This window comes from Schistocerca gregaria, unplaced genomic scaffold (assembly GCF_023897955.1).
Source record: "Schistocerca gregaria isolate iqSchGreg1 unplaced genomic scaffold, iqSchGreg1.2 ptg000850l, whole genome shotgun sequence".
Lineage (NCBI taxonomy): Eukaryota > Metazoa > Arthropoda > Insecta > Orthoptera > Acrididae > Schistocerca > Schistocerca gregaria.
In genome coordinates, this window is record NW_026062212.1 from 99357 (window position 1) to 111775 (window position 12419).

At 45.6% G+C, this 12419-nt stretch overlaps 11 non-coding genes across 11 annotated transcripts; all 11 read left to right on the forward strand.

Moving 5' to 3' along the window:
• The first annotated feature begins 411 nt into the window (after nt 1–411).
• On the forward strand, nt 412–484 carry Trnar-ccu (transfer RNA arginine (anticodon CCU)). Its single transcript has one exon. It is a non-coding gene; the product is annotated as a tRNA-Arg (tRNA).
• Nucleotides 485–986: 502 nt separating this feature from the next.
• Nucleotides 987–1059, forward strand: Trnar-ccu (transfer RNA arginine (anticodon CCU)). Its single transcript has one exon. It is a non-coding gene; the product is annotated as a tRNA-Arg (tRNA).
• A 479-nt stretch (nt 1060–1538) lies between these two features.
• Nucleotides 1539–1611, forward strand: Trnar-ccu (transfer RNA arginine (anticodon CCU)). Its single transcript has one exon. It is a non-coding gene; the product is annotated as a tRNA-Arg (tRNA).
• Nucleotides 1612–2113: 502 nt separating this feature from the next.
• Nucleotides 2114–2186, forward strand: Trnar-ccu (transfer RNA arginine (anticodon CCU)). The gene has a single exon. It is a non-coding gene; the product is annotated as a tRNA-Arg (tRNA).
• Nucleotides 2187–2688: 502 nt separating this feature from the next.
• Trnar-ccu (transfer RNA arginine (anticodon CCU)) lies at nt 2689–2761 on the forward strand. Its single transcript has one exon. It is a non-coding gene; the product is annotated as a tRNA-Arg (tRNA).
• A 502-nt stretch (nt 2762–3263) lies between these two features.
• On the forward strand, nt 3264–3336 carry Trnar-ccu (transfer RNA arginine (anticodon CCU)). The gene has a single exon. It is a non-coding gene; the product is annotated as a tRNA-Arg (tRNA).
• A 502-nt stretch (nt 3337–3838) lies between these two features.
• Nucleotides 3839–3911, forward strand: Trnar-ccu (transfer RNA arginine (anticodon CCU)). Its single transcript has one exon. It is a non-coding gene; the product is annotated as a tRNA-Arg (tRNA).
• Nucleotides 3912–4413: 502 nt separating this feature from the next.
• Trnar-ccu (transfer RNA arginine (anticodon CCU)) lies at nt 4414–4486 on the forward strand. Its single transcript has one exon. It is a non-coding gene; the product is annotated as a tRNA-Arg (tRNA).
• A 502-nt stretch (nt 4487–4988) lies between these two features.
• Trnar-ccu (transfer RNA arginine (anticodon CCU)) lies at nt 4989–5061 on the forward strand. Its single transcript has one exon. It is a non-coding gene; the product is annotated as a tRNA-Arg (tRNA).
• Nucleotides 5062–11746: 6685 nt separating this feature from the next.
• Nucleotides 11747–11819, forward strand: Trnar-ccu (transfer RNA arginine (anticodon CCU)). Its single transcript has one exon. It is a non-coding gene; the product is annotated as a tRNA-Arg (tRNA).
• A 502-nt stretch (nt 11820–12321) lies between these two features.
• Trnar-ccu (transfer RNA arginine (anticodon CCU)) lies at nt 12322–12394 on the forward strand. Its single transcript has one exon. It is a non-coding gene; the product is annotated as a tRNA-Arg (tRNA).
• The last annotated feature ends 25 nt before the right edge of the window (nt 12395–12419 follow it).

The window sequence follows — 12419 nt, forward strand, 5'->3', positions numbered from 1 at the left end:
AGATATCACGAAGATATGAAAATATGCACTTACTGACTAGCTGAAACGAAACTACGGCCATTATCAATCGAATTCTTAGCTGCGAAAATGTTTCGAAGCGCGATGGCGCTGCGAAAGGAAACGCTATTTTAAAATTACTTGTTGCTAAACAGTATGACACATATGAATAGTCAGTCAACTGTCTTGTGTGCAGGACTTGGAGTTCAGATACGCTACAGCCTAAGGCGGCAGGTATAAGAATTGCCAGCAGAAAGTAGGTGCATGGACTTCGATACATCTGAGTATGTACATGAACACAAGAAAGGCTCATGCGACGTCCTGACTCTCTGCAGACGTAGGGGAGCGCACCAGGAAGGGTAAACTTCGCAAGTGTTCATTTTAGCAAGCACACCGCCAACACCGCTCCAGCCAGCCTCTGTGGCCTAATGGATAAGGCATCGGTCTCCTAAACCGGGGATTGTGGGTTCGAGTCCCACCAGAGGTACACGTTTTACTCACTGGGGCAAAATCTCTCTCACCACGTACAGATGTAATAGTTGAGAAAGTTGGCCTTCCTGAGTGTTTACAGGTATCCCAGATATCACGAAGATATGAAAATATGCACTTACTGACTAGCTGAAACGAAACTACGGCCATTATCAATCGAATTCTTAGCTGCGAAAATGTTTCGAAGCGCGATGGCGCTGCGAAAGGAAACGCTATTTTAAAATTACTTGTTGCTAAACAGTATGACACATATGAATAGTCAGTCAACTGTCTTGTGTGCAGGACTTGGAGTTCAGATACGCTACAGCCTAAGGCGGCAGGTATAAGAATTGCCAGCAGAAAGTAGGTGCATGGACTTCGATACATCTGAGTATGTACATGAACACAAGAAAGGCTCATGCGACGTCCTGACTCTCTGCAGACGTAGGGGAGCGCACCAGGAAGGGTAAACTTCGCAAGTGTTCATTTTAGCAAGCACACCGCCAACACCGCTCCAGCCAGCCTCTGTGGCCTAATGGATAAGGCATCGGTCTCCTAAACCGGGGATTGTGGGTTCGAGTCCCACCAGAGGTACACGTTTTACTCACTGGGGCAAAATCTCTCTCACCACGTACAGATGTAATAGTTGAGAAAGTTGGCCTTCCTGAGTGTTTACAGGTATCCCAGATATCACGAAGATATGAAAATATGCACTTACTGACTAGCTGAAACGAAACTACGGCCATTATCAATCGAATTCTTAGCTGCGAAAATGTTTCGAAACGCTATTTTAAAATTACTTGTTGCTAAACAGTATGACACATATGAATAGTCAGTCAACTGTCTTGTGTGCAGGACTTGGAGTTCAGATACGCTACAGCCTAAGGCGGCAGGTATAAGAATTGCCAGCAGAAAGTAGGTGCATGGACTTCGATACATCTGAGTATGTACATGAACACAAGAAAGGCTCATGCGACGTCCTGACTCTCTGCAGACGTAGGGGAGCGCACCAGGAAGGGTAAACTTCGCAAGTGTTCATTTTAGCAAGCACACCGCCAACACCGCTCCAGCCAGCCTCTGTGGCCTAATGGATAAGGCATCGGTCTCCTAAACCGGGGATTGTGGGTTCGAGTCCCACCAGAGGTACACGTTTTACTCACTGGGGCAAAATCTCTCTCACCACGTACAGATGTAATAGTTGAGAAAGTTGGCCTTCCTGAGTGTTTACAGGTATCCCAGATATTACGAAGATATGAAAATATGCACTTACTGACTAGCTGAAACGAAACTACGGCCATTATCAATCGAATTCTTAGCTGCGAAAATGTTTCGAAGCGCGATGGCGCTGCGAAAGGAAACGCTATTTTAAAATTACTTGTTGCTAAACAGTATGACACATATGAATAGTCAGTCAACTGTCTTGTGTGCAGGACTTGGAGTTCAGATACGCTACAGCCTAAGGCGGCAGGTATAAGAATTGCCAGCAGAAAGTAGGTGCATGGACTTCGATACATCTGAGTATGTACATGAACACAAGAAAGGCTCATGCGACGTCCTGACTCTCTGCAGACGTAGGGGAGCGCACCAGGAAGGGTAAACTTCGCAAGTGTTCATTTTAGCAAGCACACCGCCAACACCGCTCCAGCCAGCCTCTGTGGCCTAATGGATAAGGCATCGGTCTCCTAAACCGGGGAGTGTGGGTTCGAGTCCCACCAGAGGTACACGTTTTACTCACTGGGGCAAAATCTCTCTCACCACGTACAGATGTAATAGTTGAGAAAGTTGGCCTTCCTGAGTGTTTACAGGTATCCCAGATATCACGAAGATATGAAAATATGCACTTACTGACTAGCTGAAACGAAACTACGGCCATTATCAATCGAATTCTTAGCTGCGAAAATGTTTCGAAGCGCGATGGCGCTGCGAAAGGAAACGCTATTTTAAAATTACTTGTTGCTAAACAGTATGACACATATGAATAGTCAGTCAACTGTCTTGTGTGCAGGACTTGGAGTTCAGATACGCTACAGCCTAAGGCGGCAGGTATAAGAATTGCCAGCAGAAAGTAGGTGCATGGACTTCGATACATCTGAGTATGTACATGAACACAAGAAAGGCTCATGCGACGTCCTGACTCTCTGCAGACGTAGGGGAGCGCACCAGGAAGGGTAAACTTCGCAAGTGTTCATTTTAGCAAGCACACCGCCAACACCGCTCCAGCCAGCCTCTGTGGCCTAATGGATAAGGCATCGGTCTCCTAAACCGGGGATTGTGGGTTCGAGTCCCACCAGAGGTACACGTTTTACTCACTGGGGCAAAATCTCTCTCACCACGTACAGATGTAATAGTTGAGAAAGTTGGCCTTCCTGAGTGTTTACAGGTATCCCAGATATCACGAAGATATGAAAATATGCACTTACTGACTAGCTGAAACGAAACTACGGCCATTATCAATCGAATTCTTAGCTGCGAAAATGTTTCGAAGCGCGATGGCGCTGCGAAAGGAAACGCTATTTTAAAATTACTTGTTGCTAAACAGTATGACACATATGAATAGTCAGTCAACTGTCTTGTGTGCAGGACTTGGAGTTCAGATACGCTACAGCCTAAGGCGGCAGGTATAAGAATTGCCAGCAGAAAGTAGGTGCATGGACTTCGATACATCTGAGTATGTACATGAACACAAGAAAGGCTCATGCGACGTCCTGACTCTCTGCAGACGTAGGGGAGCGCACCAGGAAGGGTAAACTTCGCAAGTGTTCATTTTAGCAAGCACACCGCCAACACCGCTCCAGCCAGCCTCTGTGGCCTAATGGATAAGGCATCGGTCTCCTAAACCGGGGATTGTGGGTTCGAGTCCCACCAGAGGTACACGTTTTACTCACTGGGGCAAAATCTCTCTCACCACGTACAGATGTAATAGTTGAGAAAGTTGGCCTTCCTGAGTGTTTACAGGTATCCCAGATATCACGAAGATATGAAAATATGCACTTACTGACTAGCTGAAACGAAACTACGGCCATTATCAATCGAATTCTTAGCTGCGAAAATGTTTCGAAGCGCGATGGCGCTGCGAAAGGAAACGCTATTTTAAAATTACTTGTTGCTAAACAGTATGACACATATGAATAGTCAGTCAACTGTCTTGTGTGCAGGACTTGGAGTTCAGATACGCTACAGCCTAAGGCGGCAGGTATAAGAATTGCCAGCAGAAAGTAGGTGCATGGACTTCGATACATCTGAGTATGTACATGAACACAAGAAAGGCTCATGCGACGTCCTGACTCTCTGCAGACGTAGGGGAGCGCACCAGGAAGGGTAAACTTCGCAAGTGTTCATTTTAGCAAGCACACCGCCAACACCGCTCCAGCCAGCCTCTGTGGCCTAATGGATAAGGCATCGGTCTCCTAAACCGGGGATTGTGGGTTCGAGTCCCACCAGAGGTACACGTTTTACTCACTGGGGCAAAATCTCTCTCACCACGTACAGATGTAATAGTTGAGAAAGTTGGCCTTCCTGAGTGTTTACAGGTATCCCAGATATCACGAAGATATGAAAATATGCACTTACTGACTAGCTGAAACGAAACTACGGCCATTATCAATCGAATTCTTAGCTGCGAAAATGTTTCGAAGCGCGATGGCGCTGCGAAAGGAAACGCTATTTTAAAATTACTTGTTGCTAAACAGTATGACACATATGAATAGTCAGTCAACTGTCTTGTGTGCAGGACTTGGAGTTCAGATACGCTACAGCCTAAGGCGGCAGGTATAAGAATTGCCAGCAGAAAGTAGGTGCATGGACTTCGATACATCTGAGTATGTACATGAACACAAGAAAGGCTCATGCGACGTCCTGACTCTCTGCAGACGTAGGGGAGCGCACCAGGAAGGGTAAACTTCGCAAGTGTTCATTTTAGCAAGCACACCGCCAACACCGCTCCAGCCAGCCTCTGTGGCCTAATGGATAAGGCATCGGTCTCCTAAACCGGGGAGTGTGGGTTCGAGTCCCACCAGAGGTACACGTTTTACTCACTGGGGCAAAATCTCTCTCACCACGTACAGATGTAATAGTTGAGAAAGTTGGCCTTCCTGAGTGTTTACAGGTATCCCAGATATCACGAAGATATGAAAATATGCACTTACTGACTAGCTGAAACGAAACTACGGCCATTATCAATCGAATTCTTAGCTGCGAAAATGTTTCGAAGCGCGATGGCGCTGCGAAAGGAAACGCTATTTTAAAATTACTTGTTGCTAAACAGTATGACACATATGAATAGTCAGTCAACTGTCTTGTGTGCAGGACTTGGAGTTCAGATACGCTACAGCCTAAGGCGGCAGGTATAAGAATTGCCAGCAGAAAGTAGGTGCATGGACTTCGATACATCTGAGTATGTACATGAACACAAGAAAGGCTCATGCGACGTCCTGACTCTCTGCAGACGTAGGGGAGCGCACCAGGAAGGGTAAACTTCGCAAGTGTTCATTTTAGCAAGCACACCGCCAACACCGCTCCAGCCAGCCTCTGTGGCCTAATGGATAAGGCATCGGTCTCCTAAACCGGGGATTGTGGGTTCGAGTCCCACCAGAGGTACACGTTTTACTCACTGGGGCAAAATCTCTCTCACCACGTACAGATGTAATAGTTGAGAAAGTTGGCCTTCCTGAGTGTTTACAGGTATCCCAGATATCACGAAGATATGAAAATATGCACTTACTGACTAGCTGAAACGAAACTACGGCCATTATCAATCGAATTCTTAGCTGCGAAAATGTTTCGAAGCGCGATGGCGCTGCGAAAGGAAACGCTATTTTAAAATTACTTGTTGCTAAACAGTATGACACATATGAATAGTCAGTCAACTGTCTTGTGTGCAGGACTTGGAGTTCAGATACGCTACAGCCTAAGGCGGCAGGTATAAGAATTGCCAGCAGAAAGTAGGTGCATGGACTTCGATACATCTGAGTATGTACATGAACACAAGAAAGGCTCATGCGACGTCCTGACTCTCTGCAGACGTAGGGGAGCGCACCAGGAAGGGTAAACTTCGCAAGTGTTCATTTTAGCAAGCACACCGCCAACACCGCTCCAGCCAGCCTCTGTGGCCTAATGGACAAAAGTCAGCCAGCGGCTGCGGTGGAGGTCGGACGTGCCGTGCTGTGTGCTGTGCTGCGTTAGCTCCTCGTGGTAAGTCTCTGCTCTTGCTGCAACGCGTCGCTGTCTATAGTATTTGTGTAGACATGAAAAAGAATTAAGAGATGTCGCAACCGCAACGAAAAGATACTTTGAAATTCACGTTTGATCGCAACTTTGTCCGACCGAGGTCATTTGATGTTGAACAGTGGTTAGAGGATGATGTTAAAATAGGACTTGATGATATTATCGGCATCCATTTCTCGATTATGAACAGTGTGGTTTTCGTGAAACTTGCCAGTCCAGAATTGTGTGAAAGGATAGTTCGATCTTGTGGTGGCATTCTGAAATTTAAACATGCTGACGGAAATGTTGGGGAGGTTACCGTTGCCCATGCTGGTCTAGGTGTTCGGACCGTGCGAGTCTTTGAACTTCCCTTTGAAATTACAAGTGACCAGATAAATGCTGTTATTGCTCCATACGGGAAAGTTTTGAGTAATATTGCCGAACGGTGGTCTGCTGCACACAAATTCCCTGTTTTGAATGGTGTGCGCCAATTAAAAGTCGAATTGCAGAAGCACATTCCGTCGTTTATAAACGTCTGCGGATATAGAGCTGTTGTGATGTATGATGACCAACCGAAAACGTGTGCTGTCTGCAATTTACCAGGCCACGTTCGTGCAGAATGTGTTCAAAGGCGAGTGGCGCAACTGCCTGCTGGCGATGCCGTCAGGCCCCCTGCTATGTCAACGCTGCCCGTGACGTATGTCGCCGTAGCGCGCGGTTTTGCAAGTGCCACTGCGCCCACCGAAGTTACTACGAATACCGACCCACAAGCGACCGACCAACCGACCGACTCAGGTGTAGCATCTGTAGACACTCAACCCTCCTGCGAAGACATATCTGCTCCTGCCCTTGTCGCCGTGGAATCGCCCAATGAGGCAATGGATACGGACGCGACCTCAGTCGCTTCGGGTAGTGCTCCTCTGCATCCTGGAGCTTCTTTAGGAGGTATCAAAAGCGTATCAGGTGCACAGAAAACGGACTCGCAACCAGCCGTTTCTAGTGGTGCTCTTCCGAATCCTGCAGCTGCCTTAGGCACTGACCACAGCACGTCAAGTGCAATGAAATCAAACCTGGCGTCAGTCACTTCGAGTAGTGCTACTTTGCAACCTGAGGCTTCTTCAGGTACCGTCCAAAGTCCACCACGAGACGCATCTCCCAAGAAATCTAAAAAACGGAGGATCGCGCGTCAAGGTGCAGAGCAGACTGCACCGCAACTGCGTGAACAGGCGAAGCACATAGGGGGCAAAATACGTCAATCTGCATCTGAGAACTTGCAGTGCAATCAGCAGTCATCTAACGAAGACCCTGTGTCCTTGGATAGTACCTCCGGTTCTGCCAGTTTGCCCTCCGATGACGTAGCAATTACCCGAACCGAAGATAAAAATCACCAGCAAACACCTGAATATAGTGCACCACTTAATGACGAACCGATGACAGGGCTGTCGAATCCGTGGGCAGACGATGTCGACGACACTACAAAGGAGGACGAAATTATGGACACCACAGGAACCGTTACAGTAACCACGATGGCCACACCACGCGATGACGTCGTCTTGAATGTCATCGCCGCGACGGATACTGTCCCAGACACGGAGAAGCCGACTGATCCCTTCCCAAGTCATGAATATTTCTAGTCTGAACGGTTTTACTGACTTGTGTCCACATGTCTCTCGGGTCAGATTTCTTAATGTTTTTTCGAAATGATATGTTGCCAGAGTTTTTCCTAATTACACTCCCGTCTTGGCTAACGTAGTTCCGTTGCAGGCCTATAAGATCGCTACGCTGAACATCAATAAAATTTGTAGCCCATTTAATTTACAAAATTTAAAAGATTTCCTGTATGCAGCTGATGTGGACATTTTGTTTTTACAAGAAGTAACAAACATCGAACTTGACTTCATACAGGGGTATAATGCTATAGTCAATCCTGGAATTGGATGTGACTTGGGTGCCGCATTTCTTTTCAAAGAGGGCGTCGTCATTACAGACGTAACAAAACTGCCTAACGGCAGAGGCATTGCCGGCACGCTTTATAACACCAGGATTATTAATGTCTATGCCCCATCTGGTTCTACCAATCGGTGCCAACGAGCACAGTTTTTTAAGGAGGGAATTGTTCCTTTGTTTGGTGTACACTGCACCCATACCATCCTTGGAGGCGACTTTAACAGTGTCATACATGCCAAAGACCAAACTCCGAACTACAACAAATCGCCGGACCTGGAACGTATCGTCACCGACCTCCGTTTAACTGATTCGTGGGAGCAAAAGCACGGTGCGGCACCCGGCTTTACCCACCTCACTAATCATTCAGCGAGCCGGTTGGATCGAATATATGTCTCGCCCAATCTGAAACACCGCATCCTGCAGTCTGAAGTTTGGCCAACCGTTTTTTCGGACCACGCTGCATATATATGCACATTAAATTTGGAACGACAAGGAACCTGTCGATATAAAGGGCCATGGAAACTTAATGTTTCACAATTAAAAGATCCTGCCTGTCGAGAAGCCTTTCTCACCACTTGGAGAGCCTGCGAGACCAAACTCAGCTCTTACCACTCGACCTTGGATTGGTGGCTCAAATGCGCCAAACCTCAGATCCGGAGATGTTTCATCAACTACTCCCGGGAGAAGAGCTTTTGGCGGAAAAGAACGATAGAATTTTACTTTCATTGTCTCCGAGAACTCTACCTGCAAGGTGCTACAGCTATTGGGAACCATGGGAGAATTAAAAAATTCCAGGCAAAAATACTGACATTAAGGCGACAACAGCTTGAAGGATACCAAATAAGGTCAAGAGCAGAGACTGTGGCGCAAAAAGAAGCCACTTCGATATATCATGTGATTCGTGAAAGTAAACGAGGATTCCGCAAAATACTGACGGAGCTTAAAACTGATAATGGAACCACCTTGACAATGCACAACGACATAAAAGCAGAAATACTAACCCATTTCGACAACTTGTTTTCACATAAAGAGGTAGACGAAAAAGCACAGGACGATTTACTGACCCACCTGCAAGGACGCGTTGGTAACGCGTACGCGGAAGCTCTAATAGCGGAGGCGACCGAAGACGATGTACACTATGCTGTCTATCAAAGTGCAAAAAATAAATCCCCTGGAGCTGACGGCATACCAGCAGAATTTTATCAAGTCTTCTGGGAACATATAAAACATAGAATTACATGCATCTGTAATGAACTTCTGAACCTCAATAAGGAGATACCGAAAGATTTTCGTGAAGGTATGATAGTGTTAATCGCAAAAAAATCGGCTGGCAAGAAAATTGGAAATTTGAGACCAATCACTCTGTTGAACAGTGACTATAAAATTTTTTCGCGGCTCTTAGCCCACAGACTTAAAAATGTAATGGCCAGCGTCACCGGCCCATATCAGTCTAGCGTGGGCAAAGATAGGAAAATTCAGCAGACGCTGTCCGACTACCGCGACATAATTTCAATAGCAGAAGTATGTCGACTAAAATGTGCCATCGTGTCGTTAGATTTCGATAAAGCCTTCGACAGGATCAGCCACTCCTACCTCCTGAAAACGATGGGCGCAATGGGTTTTCCGCCGAGATTCGTCGACCTCATACGACGTTTGGTAACGAATAACTCCTCCAGAATCATCATAAATGGACAGCCTAGCCGGCCAGTCGAGATCGCATGTTCCGTCAGGCAAGGTTGTCCGTTGTCCATGGCACTTTTTGCCATGGCCATCGAACCTTTGCTCGCTACCTTGACTCAGCGGTTACAAGGATTGCAAATACGAGGAAACAAAATAATATGTAAAGCTTATGCGGACGATGTTGGGTTTCTCGTTATGAATGTAGCGGAAGTCGAGACGGCAATGCACATAATAGAAAAATACGAACGAGCGTCAGCCGCGAGGTTAAACAAAACCAAGTCCGGCATATTCAATATCGGATGTGGCATTGGCATGCGCACACACGGTCAGTTACGTGAGCTAACAGCCTTGAAGTGTCTCGGCATTGATTTCCGAAAAAATATACGTCAAACTATTGCGGCCAACTATAGACAAGTACTAACTACCATACGAGCTAGTGTACGGACACATAGTATTCGACAATTAAATGAAATTCAGAGAGTGTCTTTAGCGAACGTCTCTATTACTTCCAAAGTCAATTATGTCGCCCAGATACTGCCAATACCCGCCGGCATCGCCAAACAAATTATGTCAGCAATAGGCTATTTTGTGAGCCGTGGCCACATATTTAAAATCCAGTATGACACTCTGACGCTCGCCACTAATAATGGCGGCTTAAACTTAACGAATGTTACTAAAAAGTCGCAGGCTCTGTACATCTCCAATACGTTTCAACAATGGAGACAATCCGGCAGCTGTATCGCCGCGCACTTGCTATCTGAAATAGCTCCAGATGACCTCTCTCCACCCATTAATGTGCAGCACATACCGAGCGGACTTTACCATTTACGATGGTTTTTAATAGAATATAGCTACCTACGTTCAAGAATTCCGGAAAAAGACATGACAAACGTAAAAGAAATATATGGCAAATTGATGGGAGAAAAGAAGAACAACAAAATAGAACAAAACTATCCATGTTCTAACTGGAAAGTGATATGGGCAAATATTCATAACCGTAACTTAGCTACTCATCTGAAAGCAACATGGTACTTTGTTGTAAATAGGAAAGTTGCAACTAACTCGAAACTTCATTCGATCCACTTAGCGGATTCGCCTTTGTGTGCAACGTGTAGTTTAATTGATAACGAAGAACATCGTTTCGTGTGCGACAAGGTTAAAGATATCTGGCTGAATGTCCGACGAAAGCTGGCACTCATCCTTCGAACGTCACCTAACGCTATAACGCCTGCGGACTTTTTGACACCGGATGATGTACCCTTTCCTAACACGAAACGCAACGCAGTCAATTGGCTGAAAGCGGCAACGGTCCATTACCTCTTCACGAAGGAAGAGAAAAGCCAAGAGGATTTTTGGATCTCTCTGCTAACTGAGCATCACATGTTACTGAAGACTAGTAAATATAAAGAAACATACGCAAATTTTTTAATCAAGACCTTGATGTAAAAGAATTAACAAGAAATATCTGCGGACACAGAAGACAAACGTAAGAGAGTGTTCACAACTACTAACTTACTTAACAATCGTGGAAAAAAAAAAAAAAAAAAAAAAAAAAAAAAAAAAAAAAAATTTAGTTTTTACCGGAATTGCCGTTCTTTGAGTTCAACGTTTATTAATTTATTTTTCAAGAAGCCATTATAAATAGTTGCTTCTCACCGAATATGGTTTGTTTTTTAAGCATTTTCAGAGAGAAGAGGCAGTTTCGAAATGCCCTCTGACGTTTCGTTGTCAAGGAAGACTATTTGCTTTAAGTGTGACAACAAAAAACAGCGATGAAGAAGGAAACAAACTGAACATAACTTCTGTTTCTACCTACTGAAGACTTCATTCTTTTTTCACATTATCAATAAGCCCAAAGAAGGGGTAAAAAAAAAAAAAAAAAAAAAAAAAAATGGATAAGGCATCGGTCTCCTAAACCGGGGATTGTGGGTTCGAGTCCCACCAGAGGTACACGTTTTACTCACTGGGGCAAAATCTCTCTCACCACGTACAGATGTAATAGTTGAGAAAGTTGGCCTTCCTGAGTGTTTACAGGTATCCCAGATATCACGAAGATATGAAAATATGCACTTACTGACTAGCTGAAACGAAACTACGGCCATTATCAATCGAATTCTTAGCTGCGAAAATGTTTCGAAGCGCGATGGCGCTGCGAAAGGAAACGCTATTTTAAAATTACTTGTTGCTAAACAGTATGACACATATGAATAGTCAGTCAACTGTCTTGTGTGCAGGACTTGGAGTTCAGATACGCTACAGCCTAAGGCGGCAGGTATAAGAATTGCCAGCAGAAAGTAGGTGCATGGACTTCGATACATCTGAGTATGTACATGAACACAAGAAAGGCTCATGCGACGTCCTGACTCTCTGCAGACGTAGGGGAGCGCACCAGGAAGGGTAAACTTCGCAAGTGTTCATTTTAGCAAGCACACCGCCAACACCGCTCCAGCCAGCCTCTGTGGCCTAATGGATAAGGCATCGGTCTCCTAAACCGGGGATTGTGGGTTCGAGTCCCACCAGAGGTACACGTTTTACTCACTGGGGCAAAATCTCTCTCACCACGTACAGATGTAATAGTTGAGAAAGTTGGCCTTCCTGAGTGTTTACAGGTATCCCAGATATCACGAAGATATGAAAATATGCACTTACTGACTAGCTGAAACGAAACTACGGCCATTATCAATCGAATTCTTAGCTGCGAAAATGTTTCGAAGCGCGATGGCGCTGCGAAAGGAAACGCTATTTTAAAATTACTTGTTGCTAAACAGTATGACACATATGAATAGTCAGTCAACTGTCTTGTGTGCAGGACTTGGAGTTCAGATACGCTACAGCCTAAGGCGGCAGGTATAAGAATTGCCAGCAGAAAGTAGGTGCATGGACTTCGATACATCTGAGTATGTACATGAACACAAGAAAGGCTCATGCGACGTCCTGACTCTCTGCAGACGTAGGGGAGCGCACCAGGAAGGGTAAACTTCGCAAGTGTTCATTTTAGCAAGCACACCGCCAACACCGCTCCAGCCAGCCTCTGTGGCCTAATGGATAAGGCATCGGTCTCCTAAACCGGGGATTGTGGGTTCGAGTCCCACCAGAGGTACACGTTTTACTCACTGGGGCAAAAT